We start from the raw sequence: 12,542 nt of genomic DNA, 5'->3' as shown, positions 1-12,542 counted from the left end.
GAGACTGCCGCGGGGGTGCGGTTGTCGCGGCTCTGGTAGCCGTCGCGGCTGTTGTGCGGCCGCAGCTGTGCCGAGTCCTTCCAGGCGTGCTTGGAGAACGTTAACGCCGAGAGAGAGGCTGCAGAATATGTGACTCGCCGTTCCGCAAGCCCCCGGGGTGCCTGGTTCTTACCGCATTTCCTCCGCGGCGCTCAGCTCCAGCCGCAGGCATCTGCTCGGAGAAGCCTTAGTTTGAGCCCAGGCTCTGCTAGTGTCCTCCTGTCACAGCAAAATATGAAACAGCGTGTAGTCCCTGATCTATGTCGGAGAGTATAGTAGTAATCTGTTTCATAGCAATCGCCCCAAAGTTGAACAGCTTAAAACAACGAACGTTACTTGTCCCACAGGTTCTGTACGTCAGGAATTTGGGCATGGCGTCGCTGGGTGGTTCTGTCTTGGTCTCTCATGAGATTCCAGTCAAGATGTAGGCCAAGGCCGCAATTATCTGAAGCTTTGACTCAGGCTGGAGAACCTGCTTGCTGGATTGCTCACTCACATGACTGACTGTTGGCGGGAGGCCTGTTTTTCACGGCATGGACCTCACTATGGGGTCAATTGAGTGTCCCCATGAGTTAGCATCTGGCTTCTCTCATAGCACGTGGTCCCAAAGAGACCAAATCAGAAGCCACAGTGTTTCTTGTCAGAAGTCACATACCATCACTTCTGCCATTCTAGACAACCCTTCAGCGTGGGAGGAGCAACCCAAAGGCATGAATAGGGTTGGGAGCCACCTGGGAGGCCGGCTACCATAGAGAGTCTGACGATGATGATGATGATGATGATAACTAAGATGAAAGAGGGAATCGTATTTCATCCTTGTATGATAGCCACTGCCCAAATCATTATGAAAGAGTTGAATGAAGTTTCTCCCAGTAGGTGGCAGTACTTGTCCACAGTCTGACTTTCACTGGGTAAACAAACCTGCCCTGTGCTAGATATTATTCCAGCTGCTGGGGACTCAAAGAATGAGTGAATTCACAGTTGAGTGAATCAACTCTTGTCGTAGAGCGTAATGAGTTTTTTCGTTTATGACAGAGATAAGAACAATCCTGGGGACTGGGGTACATAGAGAAGGGTGGTTGTGCCGGTAGGATTCTTTAGTGGCAAACAGTATGAGATTGAGGAAGGGTGGCAGGACCAGGGCGGCTCAGTGTGGCCAGAGGGAAGGACAAAGTGGATACATCTCAGATAAAGAAGATCCTCGAGCTAAGCAAAGAGTTTTAGAAACATTCTAGAATGTATGGGAAGCCAACAGAGAGTTTTAAGCAGGGCATTCTTTATCAGGTTTCTTAGTTCTGAACAAGAGACTGGCTGACGAAAAGGAACATGTTCAAAAGGATACTGGATAGCTCAGGGAATTCTGGGAAGGACTAAAGAAGTGGTTTCAGGCTAATTTCAGGAATGAAACTCAGAACCACGCTGAAGAACTGGCCTGATGAGGAAACTATCCTGACTGACTGGGATTGCTGCTGCTGCCCTACCCCGCCCTGGAGGAAACTTCTGTCACCCTGAAAGGAACCACTGGGCAAGGCTGCCACCTTCAAATGCCACACATTTTTGCAGCCTCTTGCACCAAAATGCCAAACTTCTGAAGGAGCGTGTTTCCTCACCTTGCTTGCTTCTAAACCAAAGGTTCATGGGGATGCACCTGACTGAGGGAGACGGAGTCCCATGCCTGAGTCCTGGCTGCAAATGAGACTGAGACTGGGGGTCTGAACTCCTTCCTTGGGAAGGCAAATGTCCCCAAATGTAGAAAGGCCATTCAAAAGATGGTAGAAGCCAGGAGTCTGACAGGTATACACCACAAGGGACATAGGTCAGATCTGAAATGTGAATCTATCACCTGTTGAGTGTAAGGGACATATTAGATCAGGGTTCCTCAACCTTGGCATTGTTGACACTTGGGGTTTCATGAGTCTTAGTTGTGAAGGACTATCCTGTGCCTGTGGGATGTATAGCAGCATCCCTGGCATATCCACAAAATGCTACTAGAAACCTCTCCCCCAGTTTTAAAAACCAAGGATGTCCTCAAATTTTGCCACATATTCCCTAAAGGGTGAAATTGCCTTGAAAACCATTGGGGACCAGCTTAGTTTGGAGGTTCTTTTGGTGACTGAGAGAAGAAAGGAATTAGTGGAATGACAGTAAGAATAGAGATGATGGGTGGGCAGGGGTGATGTTACAGAGGTAGAAATAATGGAATTTGGGAAATGGCTATATTTGGAGGCCTTATTAATTAGAATATAGTTTCAGCTGCCCTAAGAGATATGAAATAATAGTGACTTACACGAGATATGTTTATCTCTCTCTGAGATACCATTCTTGGAGAAAGCAGTGCAAGGCTAGTATGATGGCCATCTTTAGAGACCATCTACCACGGTCTACCTCTTAGTACCTTGTAAACCTGGATAAGTTACTATCTATAAAAATGAAAATAGTAACAAGAATGTATAAAAAAAAGCTCTGTTGTAAAGATTGAGATAATAACTTGTTGTTGTTGTTGTAAATCACTAAATTTGTTATAATTTGTTGAAACAATAGAAAACTAATCTAACTGGGATCCTTGTCTCAGTCCTTTCCCCATTAGGTATAACCATCGGCATGACAGAAGTAATCCAATCACAGGGCTTTAGAAGGGTCCTGGAAGAGAACCAGAACATCCTCAAGGCACCACCAAGATTTCAGGTACTCTGGAGGGTAAGCCTCCAAAACTTCAAAGATCCATGACAATGTTATATAGCCCTTCTCTCAACTCTTTCCCTCCTTGAGAATTTTTTTTAAATTTCTTGCAGGATGTCACTTTAATGTCTGCAAGCAATAGTTACTGTAATTTTCAGAGTTCAGAAACTTGCATTTCTTTTTTTTTTTTAATGGACCATTTTATAGAATACTGAAAGGGACAATATCACTTTTCTATGGGAATACATACACTCCCTGTAGACTTTTTAATAAACATTTTATTTTAGAATTGTTTTAGATTTATAGAATGATTTAAAGACTTATATACCACACACCCAATTATCCCTATCAATAATATCTTAGATGAGTGTAGAACATTTATTGTAATTAATGAATTAATGTTGATATATTTGTATTAACCAAACTCCATACTTTATTCAGATTCCCTCCGTTTTTTCTTAATGTCCTTTTTCTTTTCCAGGATCCCATCTAGGACCCCACGTTACATTTAGTTATCATGTCTCCTTAGGCTCTTCCAGGCTATGACAGTTTCTTAGACTTTCCTTTTTTTAATGACCTTGACAGTTTTAATGATTACTGGTCAAATATTTTGCAGAACATCTCTCAACTGTGATTTTCTGGTGTTTTCTCATAATTAGACCAAGGTAACATGCTCCTGGGAAGAAGACCACTGAAGTCAAGGTGCTGTTCTCATCACATCAACAGTATATACTGTCAATATGACTTCTCACTGTTGCTGTTAATCCTGATCGCTTGTCTTCTCCATGGTGAAGGTACTCGTTTTGTCTCCTTTTCATGTTGTAGCCTTTGGAAGAAAGTCACTATATGCAGCCCACACTTAAGTGGGAGTTATGCTCTACCTTATTAGGGATGGAGTATCTATATAAATTATTTTAATTTCTTCTGTACAGGAGATTTGTCTGTTCTCTATTTATTCAATCCTTTATGTCAGTGTGGACTTATATTTATTTTATACTTTGGCTTGTAATCCAATACTGCTTCATTTATTTTGTTGCTCAGATTGTCCCAGCTTTGGCCACTGGGAAATCTTTTGGTTGGCTACTGTATCCATTTGACATCATTGTGGATTTTTGTTCATTTGTTCTGTTTTTGAGCAGTTTCTTATTTTCTGGCACTATAAGATGCTCTAGGATCATTTTGTATATATCCTGCCCCAACCCTAGAATCGACCATTTTTCCAAGGTGCCCTTGTTCTTTTTACTGGAGAGTGGTATTAGAAACCAAGATCTGGGTGCTAGGTGTGCTCATTGCTACTGAGGTGTTATTGCTTCTAAGCCTTCTCAGCCGACACACAGGAAGATATATGTATGTACACACTATTTCCATACATAACCATCGGTATCTATATTAAGCTGGCGTGAGTTCATTCTGATGTTTCCAACTCTAATCCATTACCACACAATCATTCTGGTCTCCTCCCTTCCTTATCTATAACTTCCCAAACCAACTGTGACAAATCCAGCTCCCCCATCCACCATCCATTTACTTAATCATTTATTTCCAGCAGCTATGTACAGTGGTTTCAGGAGTCTTAACCCATACCCTTGTCAAAAACAACATGGTCAACTGGAAGACAGTGCTTCAACAACAGTTCCTGCTGCCCTTCGTCTTACAGCTTCCATTCATTCCCAGGTCAGCACCTTGTTCCCCAGTCCCCTTCAGCAAGGTTGTTTCGTACATTTGTAATACATTTAGATTCTTTTCTCACATTTTGCATTCTTTCTTGGACCGCTCAACCTCCTATGTGATTTTTTAAGAATTTACATACATTAAGATTTACTCTTTGACCTGTAAAGTTCTACCAGCTTTGACAAATGCATAGTCTTATTTCACTAACCTAAAAAATCCCCTGCGCTTCAACTTCCTCCTCCACCACCTGCCCCCAGCCTCTGGCAATTACTGATCTCTTTAGTTTTGCCTTTCCCAGAATGTCATATGATTGGAATCATTGTGTAGCATTTTCTGGCTTCACAATTGACTTCTTTTACTTAGCATATGCAGTTGAGATTAATCCATGTCTTTTTGTGGCTTCCTAGCTCATTTCTTTTTAATGTTGAGTAACATCCCATTGCATGGATGTACTACAGTTTATCCATCCACCTATTGAAGGACATCTTGGATGCTACTAGTTTGGGGCAATTATGAATAAAACTGCTATAAACATTTGTGTTGTGAAGGTTTTTACATGGACCTAAGTTTTCAAATCAGTTAGATAAATACCCAGAAACACCTGGGTGGTGTGGCAAGACTAGGATTAATTTTGTAGGAAACTGCCAAGCTGTTTTCCAATACATGGACCTAAGTTTACATGGACCTAAGTTTTCAAATCAGTTAGATAAATACCCAGAAACACCTGGGTGGTGTGGCAAGACTAGGATTAATTTTGTAGGAAACTGCCAAGCTGTTTTCCAATATGGCTATACCATTTTGCATTCCCATTAGCAATGAATGAGGGCTCCTGCTTCTCTACACCCTCACCATTGATTTATATTGTCAGGTTGTTTTTAATTTTAGTCATTCTAACAAATGTATCTCGTTGCTTTAATTTGCAGTTCTTAATAACAATGTTGAGCGTCTTTCTGTATGTTTATTTGCCATCTATAGATCTCTTCAGTGAGGTGTCTTCAAATCTCTTGCTCACTTTTAACCGCTTTTTTTCTTATTGTTGAGTTTCCTTTAGTTTTCTGAATATAAATCAGATTTCGGTGCATGATAAAAACCCTTCGTAGTCCAGCTAGAAATCTTTCTTCAATCTGCCCAACGACCCCTGTAGACTACGCACACTGCACTACTCCAAAATTCCTCTCTCCCTGCTTTACATCCTCTCCCACCAAGTACGTTTGTGTGCTCCTGTGCTTTTGCGCTTGCTGATCCTTCTGCCTGGAATACTTTTCTTTTCCCTCTTCCAAGAAAATTGTGTTGCTCCTTCCTTTTGTTCCAAGAGCACTTGGAACATGCTTTTCAATGTTATCCATCACATCACAGTGCAGTTATTGGCACATCAGGCTTTCTCCAGTCTTAGGTTATGAGCTGCTCAAGGGGAAGAGGAAGGTCTTAATCCATCTTCACAATGTTCAGTCCCCACCTCCCTTGTTAGGACTGGTTATGCAAAATTTAAAATGATATAAAGATATCCGTGCTTATCTCTGAGTTCTTGATATATGTTTGGAAAGTAAGATTTTCATTCTGTCTCTACCAGAGAAAGCCAAGTTGGCCTTAGTTTGAGTGTTTACTTAAATCCAAACCATTCTCCTGAATGTTGAGCTTTAATTTACACAGAGTTTCTAATTTAGCAGGTCTGGAGAAGGGCTTGAGAATTTGCATTTCTAATGATTTCCAGGTGATGCTACTGTGAAACCACACTTTGGGAACCACTGGTCTATACCATGTGGTCTTGCTGTGGTGGTTTTGGGTTTTCTTAACACTCATAAAGCACTTTGAGGTAGCTGCTATGCTTGGTGAGCAATTGAAATGGACCTTAAAAAGTGTTGTGAAATGAAATTAGAACCATGCAAGTTAGGAAAAGAATCTTCAGAAGTTGTTGAAATGATTAAAACCCTATCCAAAGGCCAAATGAAGATGTCTGGAATCTATTGAAAGAAAGAAAAATATTCTTGGAAAGCAAAGTAGAAGGACGCATACAGAAGACAGGGATAAGTGGTGGAAGGAGCATCAAGGATTTTCACAGCTCAGTATGTAAACCTCAGTGTTGTTTGAATCTGTCACCAAGAGAATGTATTCAAATATGTATTGGACAATTAAGAAAAATATTATTAGGAATATTAGAATCTGACCCTCCAGAGGTGTGCCATTTTCTGCAGCAAGGACTAGATAGAATACTTGAATGTACTTTATTTTCTTGGTTCTCAGTCAAGGCCTGTCCAAGGACATTAGCCATAGTCTGGAGACATTTTTGTCACAACTAGGGTAGGAGAAAGTGGTGCTACTAATATCAGGGTAGAGGCAGGGGTTGCTGCTAAATGTCCTACAATGCATAGAACAGCCCACACATCAAAGAATTACAGGGCCCAAAATGTCACTAGCGTTGAGGATAGAGAAATTCTTGTCTGTCTGAACTGGGCTCACACTGGTGGTTCTCTGATATTTCCAAGTTATATCACATTATCTTGTTTGCTTGATTCCACAATATCTCTCATGTCTCATAAAAGACATATATGTGTTCATTTCAAATTTAACATGACTTTAAACTTTGTTCAAACTACAAGTAATAAAATGTAACTCCCTTGTAGACAACTGATAATAAGTGAGGTAAGTAAGTAAATGGGTTTACTTTTCAAAACCAGGAGGGAGTCCATGCCGTAAACCGTTCCAGAGTGTGACTAGTGGGAGAGCCACGGTCTGGGTCAGTCATCACAGGCATCAAAAGAGGGTGGCCTGGGACAGAGCTGGGAAGAGAGGGGGAGATGCTGCCAGGTGACAGGATGATTCTGCCAGATGTCTCCTCAGCCCGTCTGGAGTGAACTGTAGGGTCACTGATCTCTCTCAAGAGCCACACACATTCCAGACAGCTTCCTCTGGTCTGGAATAAGCCAGCAACTTCAAACAAACACATCTATCTGTGTCACTCTCACAGATTCAATTAGCGGCTCAGAAAACCAGATGTATTGCCTATCAACAGCATCCTTTTCTCTGCTCACCTTCCACATCCCCTGGGCTGTGGGTTGCCCTTTAGCGACCTTCCTGAAGAGGCAGTTTGGTGTAGTGGTTAAGAGCACAGACTCTGGGAAGCAGGACACCTGGGTCCTGAGTCCTGGCTCTACAACCTTAGCCGTGACTCCTAAGCTTAGGCATATACTTAACCCCTTGGTTTTCTTGCCTATAAAATTGAGATAATATTAGTACCTCATACAGTCTTGGTGGATATTTAATAAGATAACATACGGCTGGTGTCCAGAGCATAACAAAAAATGTTAGCACTTATTTTTCCCTACCTCTTATTCCCTCTTCAGGGTGTCCTTTTAACCAGATTTCACCAACACAAAATGTTGGTTCACACCCCCCCCCCATATATAGGTAATCCCTGTCCCCTCTCACTTTACTCTCCTGCAAAGAATAGTAAAATTTGACTTCCAAGCTCAAAAAAAGTCTGGCATTCAGATAGCTTTTTCCTATATGGGAATAGCACAGACGTTCTAGAAGCAAAGAAGTAGGATGCTCAGTTCCTTAACGCTGTATCTTGAAATCTTTCTTTAGTGAACAATGACTCTACCCAGTTAATTATGATGTTTCTTTGGAGTTTTAATTAAAGGTGTCCCTTGATCTGCAGAGACTAACATGCTGTCAGCCATTAGTAGGTGAAATAATTAATCTTGCCTTCTAGATTGTCATCATGGGTAGGCTGGATAAGCAGGAGTTCCCGGCAAAGTTTCAGTTAAATCTGAAAAACTAAAAAAAAAAAAAAAAAGTGAAACTGGACACAGTGCTACTGGCTTTTGTTGTGATGATGATTTCAGCAAATTTGCCTTAAAGCCACTCCTTGAGCAGAAAGGAGGCTAAGGAGCTGACTTCCCAGGCCCTTTCTAAATGGAATAAAACAGACTAGCTGCCCTCTCTTCTTCGATCTTTGTTTCCTAACCTTGAATTATTTGAGCCTCTTTTTAGAGGCTTTATTCCATGTCCCACCTGAGCCGCACCATTATTTTCTTTTCCCCATAAATCAGCCCACTTCTTAAACTGTGTGTACATTGGTTTAGGGGTTCCTGGGTGGCTCAGTCGGTTAAGTGTCCAACTCTTAATTTTGGCTCAGGTCATGATCTCGGGTTGTGAGATTGAGCCCTATGTCAGGTTCCACGCTCAGCAGAGTCTGCTGAAGATTCTCTCTCCCCCCCTCCCTCTTCTCTCTCTCCCTCTCTAAAATAATAATTATAATTTTTTAAAAAACTGTACATACGTATGTTTAAAAGGGGAATCTATGTAAAAGGAAAACTTATTAAATATTTCCAAATAGAGGGTAAATGTGAAAAATAAATATCACAAAAACTAAACTTTGTATGTTTAAAGTAAAAATAGAGAAACGTAATGATGCATCTTATTACAAAAAACTGTGGTGCTACCTTGTTGAGTTTAATTCTCTCAATGATTCGGAAAAGGATGGCGGAGACCCAGGAGTGGAGTAAATTGCCCAGGGTCCCAGGTGGGTGGGCAGTGCAGGTCCCTGTGAGGCGAGAGCCTGGCACTGCAGGGCTGAGTCCCTGGTTCACTTTCTCCAGGCCACCCTTCCTGAGAACTCCCCTCAAATCCTGTGCCAGACGCCCCAGGATAGACAACAATGATTCAGGTTTCTACCAAGACTTTCAGGTTTTCCAGAACAAAAGGAAAAATTAATATTTGCATCAGGAAAGATACAGCTGTGTTACAGTGATCAGCTTCCCTGTAAGTCTAGCCAGTCCTATGCAGCTAAGGTTAATGGATGGGAGAGGCATTTAGAGGGCTGAGCAGGATGGGGAACTTACAGAGAAGAGATATGGGGCAGCGGGGGAGAGTGGGGGAGCAGGGGAGGAAGGTGGGGCCAAGCAGCTGCTCTGGGCAGGAGAGATGGGGGTGGGGAGAAAATGGTACTGCCACCCAGAGAAGATTCTGAGGAAGGGACAGATATATTTGGGATATTTTATGAATTTTTTCCATGTGATCTGTGATGTCATTCCTCTTCTTCCATGTCTGGTTGTGTATTCTTTTTCCTCATACACTAAACTCAATGACAATACAATTTCAGGTGTTTCTCCATCAAGCACCTGAGATCATCCCGTGGCCCTCAGTAGCACTCGCACCATGGGAAACTGCCCCACGTGCACCTGCCTGCTTCTGGGCTTTCATTTCATCTCCAGCATGATGTCTTAGAAATTCACATTTCCAGCCAAGCTTTCCCCAGAACTCCCAACTACCCACCGGACACTGCTGTTCAGATACCTAATGCCTGTGTTTCTGTCCTTCATACAGTACGGCCATTTGTACCCCCATTCCCTTCAGAGCTCAGATCTCAGCTCCAGTATACCTCCTCAGAGAAGCCTTCCTGGGCCATCCCACAAAGCGAGCATGCCTCCCCCAGTGACAGCACCCTGCCAGTTACAAGACCAACACATTCCCTTATTTCCTTCAGAGCATAAGTCACAATCTATACATTTTTATTTTGCTGTTTGCTTGTTTGCTTTGTAGCTTCATCTAATAAACTCCATATGGACAGGGATTCTGTCTTTTTTACTGAAGAGGTCCTTGCCCAATATTTGTGGATTGAATGAATGGGATCTGTGAGGACTGACAGTAAATGATTCAATGAGGAGAGTATCTTCAGGCTTGTCTCACCATTGATAAGGCCACATACTAATGAATGAAATTTTACAGCATTTTTCAGTTTTAAGAGCAAATTCTTACAGGTTATTGCTATGGTCTGAATGTTTGCATCCCTCCAAAATTCATAGTTTGAAATCCTAATCCCCAAAAGTGATGGTATGTGTAGGTGGGGCCTTTGTGAGGTGCTCAAGTCATGAGGGTGGAGCCTCATGAATGGGACTAATGCCGAATAAAAGAGGCTCCAGAGAGATCCCTGGCTCCGTCCACCATGTGAGGACACAGCCAGAAGGTGCTGGCTGTGAACCAGGAAGATGTGATCATGCTGGCTCCTTCATCTTGGCCTTCCCAGCCTCCGGAACTGTGAGCAATAAATGTCTGCTGTTTATACACTATAGTGGCCCCAACAGACTGGCGGTTAACACACTTTTTTTTCCCACCAGAACTTATCAAGGTAGATACTATTTTTTATCCCCATTTTGTCCCTAAGGAAACACAGGTTAAATAGGTACATATAACGGGAGGCGCCCTAGGTGAGAGACCTGAAGAGCTGTCAGGAGTGCGGACAATGCCAAGTGAGCATGCCTATTGTTCTTCTTACCAATCTCCTGGGTTTTCCCAGGACTGTTCTGGGTTTAGTACTGAAAATCCTGCATCCTGAGAAAACCGGGACAGTGGGTCACCCTCTTACCCAGAAAATTGTAAATAAGACCTTAGATACTTCATGCAATTGGCTCCCTGGCCATGTAAAATGCAAAGACTGAAACATGAGGGACAGGAGGGCGGGTAGGGTTTAGAACCTACCTGTGTGAAGTCACGTAGGAGGGTGCACCCACCCAACCGAACCCCAAAGAAATGCAGAAGGCACTCACAACCCAAGAAGGAGCAGACACTTAGAGACACCATCTGTGCTCTGCTCCTACCCTGAAAGATAAAGGTGGTAACTAGGTCAGCCCGGTTATCAAGCCTCATGCTTTCAGACTGAATCGGATCCACCAAAAGTCCCAAAGGTATTCGGGGCAGTGGTGGAGCCATCCGCTGCAGGCACCCTGACCAGGAGAAACTGGCTAATTATCCCAGAAAGGAAAATTCTTCCTCTTCCAATTCAATGCAATTTGACACCTTTTTCAGTACATTGGAAATCTCAATTAATCATTCTGGTAACGTAGTCATAATAGTGTGTGTGTGTGTTTTACAGGGAGTAATCATTGCATGGGTGGCATTGTCTGCTCATCTAGGTAGAGGATGTTGTATTCATTTATGCTATTGGGCAATTGAAGTGTAGCAATTATGTACCACATTTTGAAACAGGCATTTAAAAAAATCCACCACCAGATGATTCAGACTTAATTATCTTGTCTTTTCAGCAGCTGAGTTCAAGGCTGAAGTGGAGAACACATAGCTTCAAAGGCAGAAGGAATCGAAGGTGCTCCCTGGCTTTGGACGCTTCCTCTGCTTGAGGTAAGAATCATGAACAAACTTCCGGTCTCTGCCAGCGCAAAATCTCCCAGCGGGGATTACCCTCTCCCTGGTGAGGTCCCGGCTCAGTCAGCTGTCAGGTAGCCTGAGTCTTCATTGTCTGCCTAGGTTTTTCTGTTTTGTTTTTGTCTTTTATGTCACTCGTGCCCACCCAGAAGACCATGAGCAGGTCTAAGAAAGAAAAGAGAGTTGGCGTGGACGAGTGATTGACATTTGCCTCAGTCAGCAGTGTTAAGACAGTCACTCAATCTTCTGGACTTATTTTTGCCTTCACTTCAGAGGGGAACCCAGCTCAGTGGCAGAAAATTCTAACTTGTCTCTAACTTGAACCAGTGTGGATTTAGAAAGAAGGGGCTGCTGTGATCTCTGTGCTTTGGGGCCAGGGCTTAAACCATAACAGTGACCTACATCCTGCCAAAGCAAAGGGCCCTCCCACTTGCCGGAATTGTTTAACCTGTTTGTGTTAAGTATGGAGTTTGGGGAAGACTAGGTGTAAATTTTCAATGCCCTTGTCATTTGAGATCTTGGTAAAAATCAGATGTGTGAGCTGAATCCCTTGAAATAGCCCCCAGTTCTGCTCATATACTATACCTGTTGATTTAGACTCCTTATACACATTTTGTCTCAACCATTACGTTGGAATATTCTGACAGTCCAGGCTTCTTTAAACCAGTTGAACTTAATTTTTCAACCTTTGCCCTGTTTTAAAGGCTGCATTTTGGGGCACCTGGGTGGTTCAGTCTTTAAGCGTCTGCCTTCGGCCCAGGACGTGATCCCAGGGTCCTGGGATCGAGCCCCACATCGGGCTCCTCTGCTGGGAGCCTGCTTCTTCCTTTCCCACTCCCCCTGCTTGTGTTCCCTCTCTCACTGGCTGTCTCTCTCTTTGGCAAATAAATAAATAAAATATTTAAATAAAGGCAGCATTTCATTCATTTATCGCCTCCTTTAACTGATTTTCTCAAAGTCTGTCAAAGCTCCCCTCTGCGAATACCAATGGC

The 12,542-nt window shown here is 42.9% G+C and overlaps 1 protein-coding gene across 1 annotated transcript in view; it reads left to right on the top strand.

The window, feature by feature from the left end:
- The first annotated feature begins 984 nt into the window (after positions 1-984).
- The window catches only part of BPIFC (BPI fold containing family C), an 88,865-nt gene continuing 77,307 nt past the window's right edge, over positions 985-12,542 (top strand). The window contains exons 1-4 of the mRNA XM_008705637.2: positions 985-1,833; positions 2,612-2,724; positions 3,378-3,512; positions 11,433-11,526. The gene's annotated coding sequence lies outside the window, so the exon portion shown is untranslated. The remainder of the gene's footprint in view (positions 1,834-2,611; positions 2,725-3,377; positions 3,513-11,432; positions 11,527-12,542) is intronic.

The sequence above is a fragment of the Ursus maritimus genome, unplaced genomic scaffold, assembly GCF_017311325.1.
Source record: "Ursus maritimus isolate PB19 unplaced genomic scaffold, ASM1731132v1 scaffold_21, whole genome shotgun sequence".
Classification (NCBI taxonomy): Eukaryota; Metazoa; Chordata; class Mammalia; order Carnivora; family Ursidae; genus Ursus; species Ursus maritimus.
Note: the sequence above shows the minus strand (reverse complement) of the source record. Positions and strands in the feature narration are given on the sequence as shown.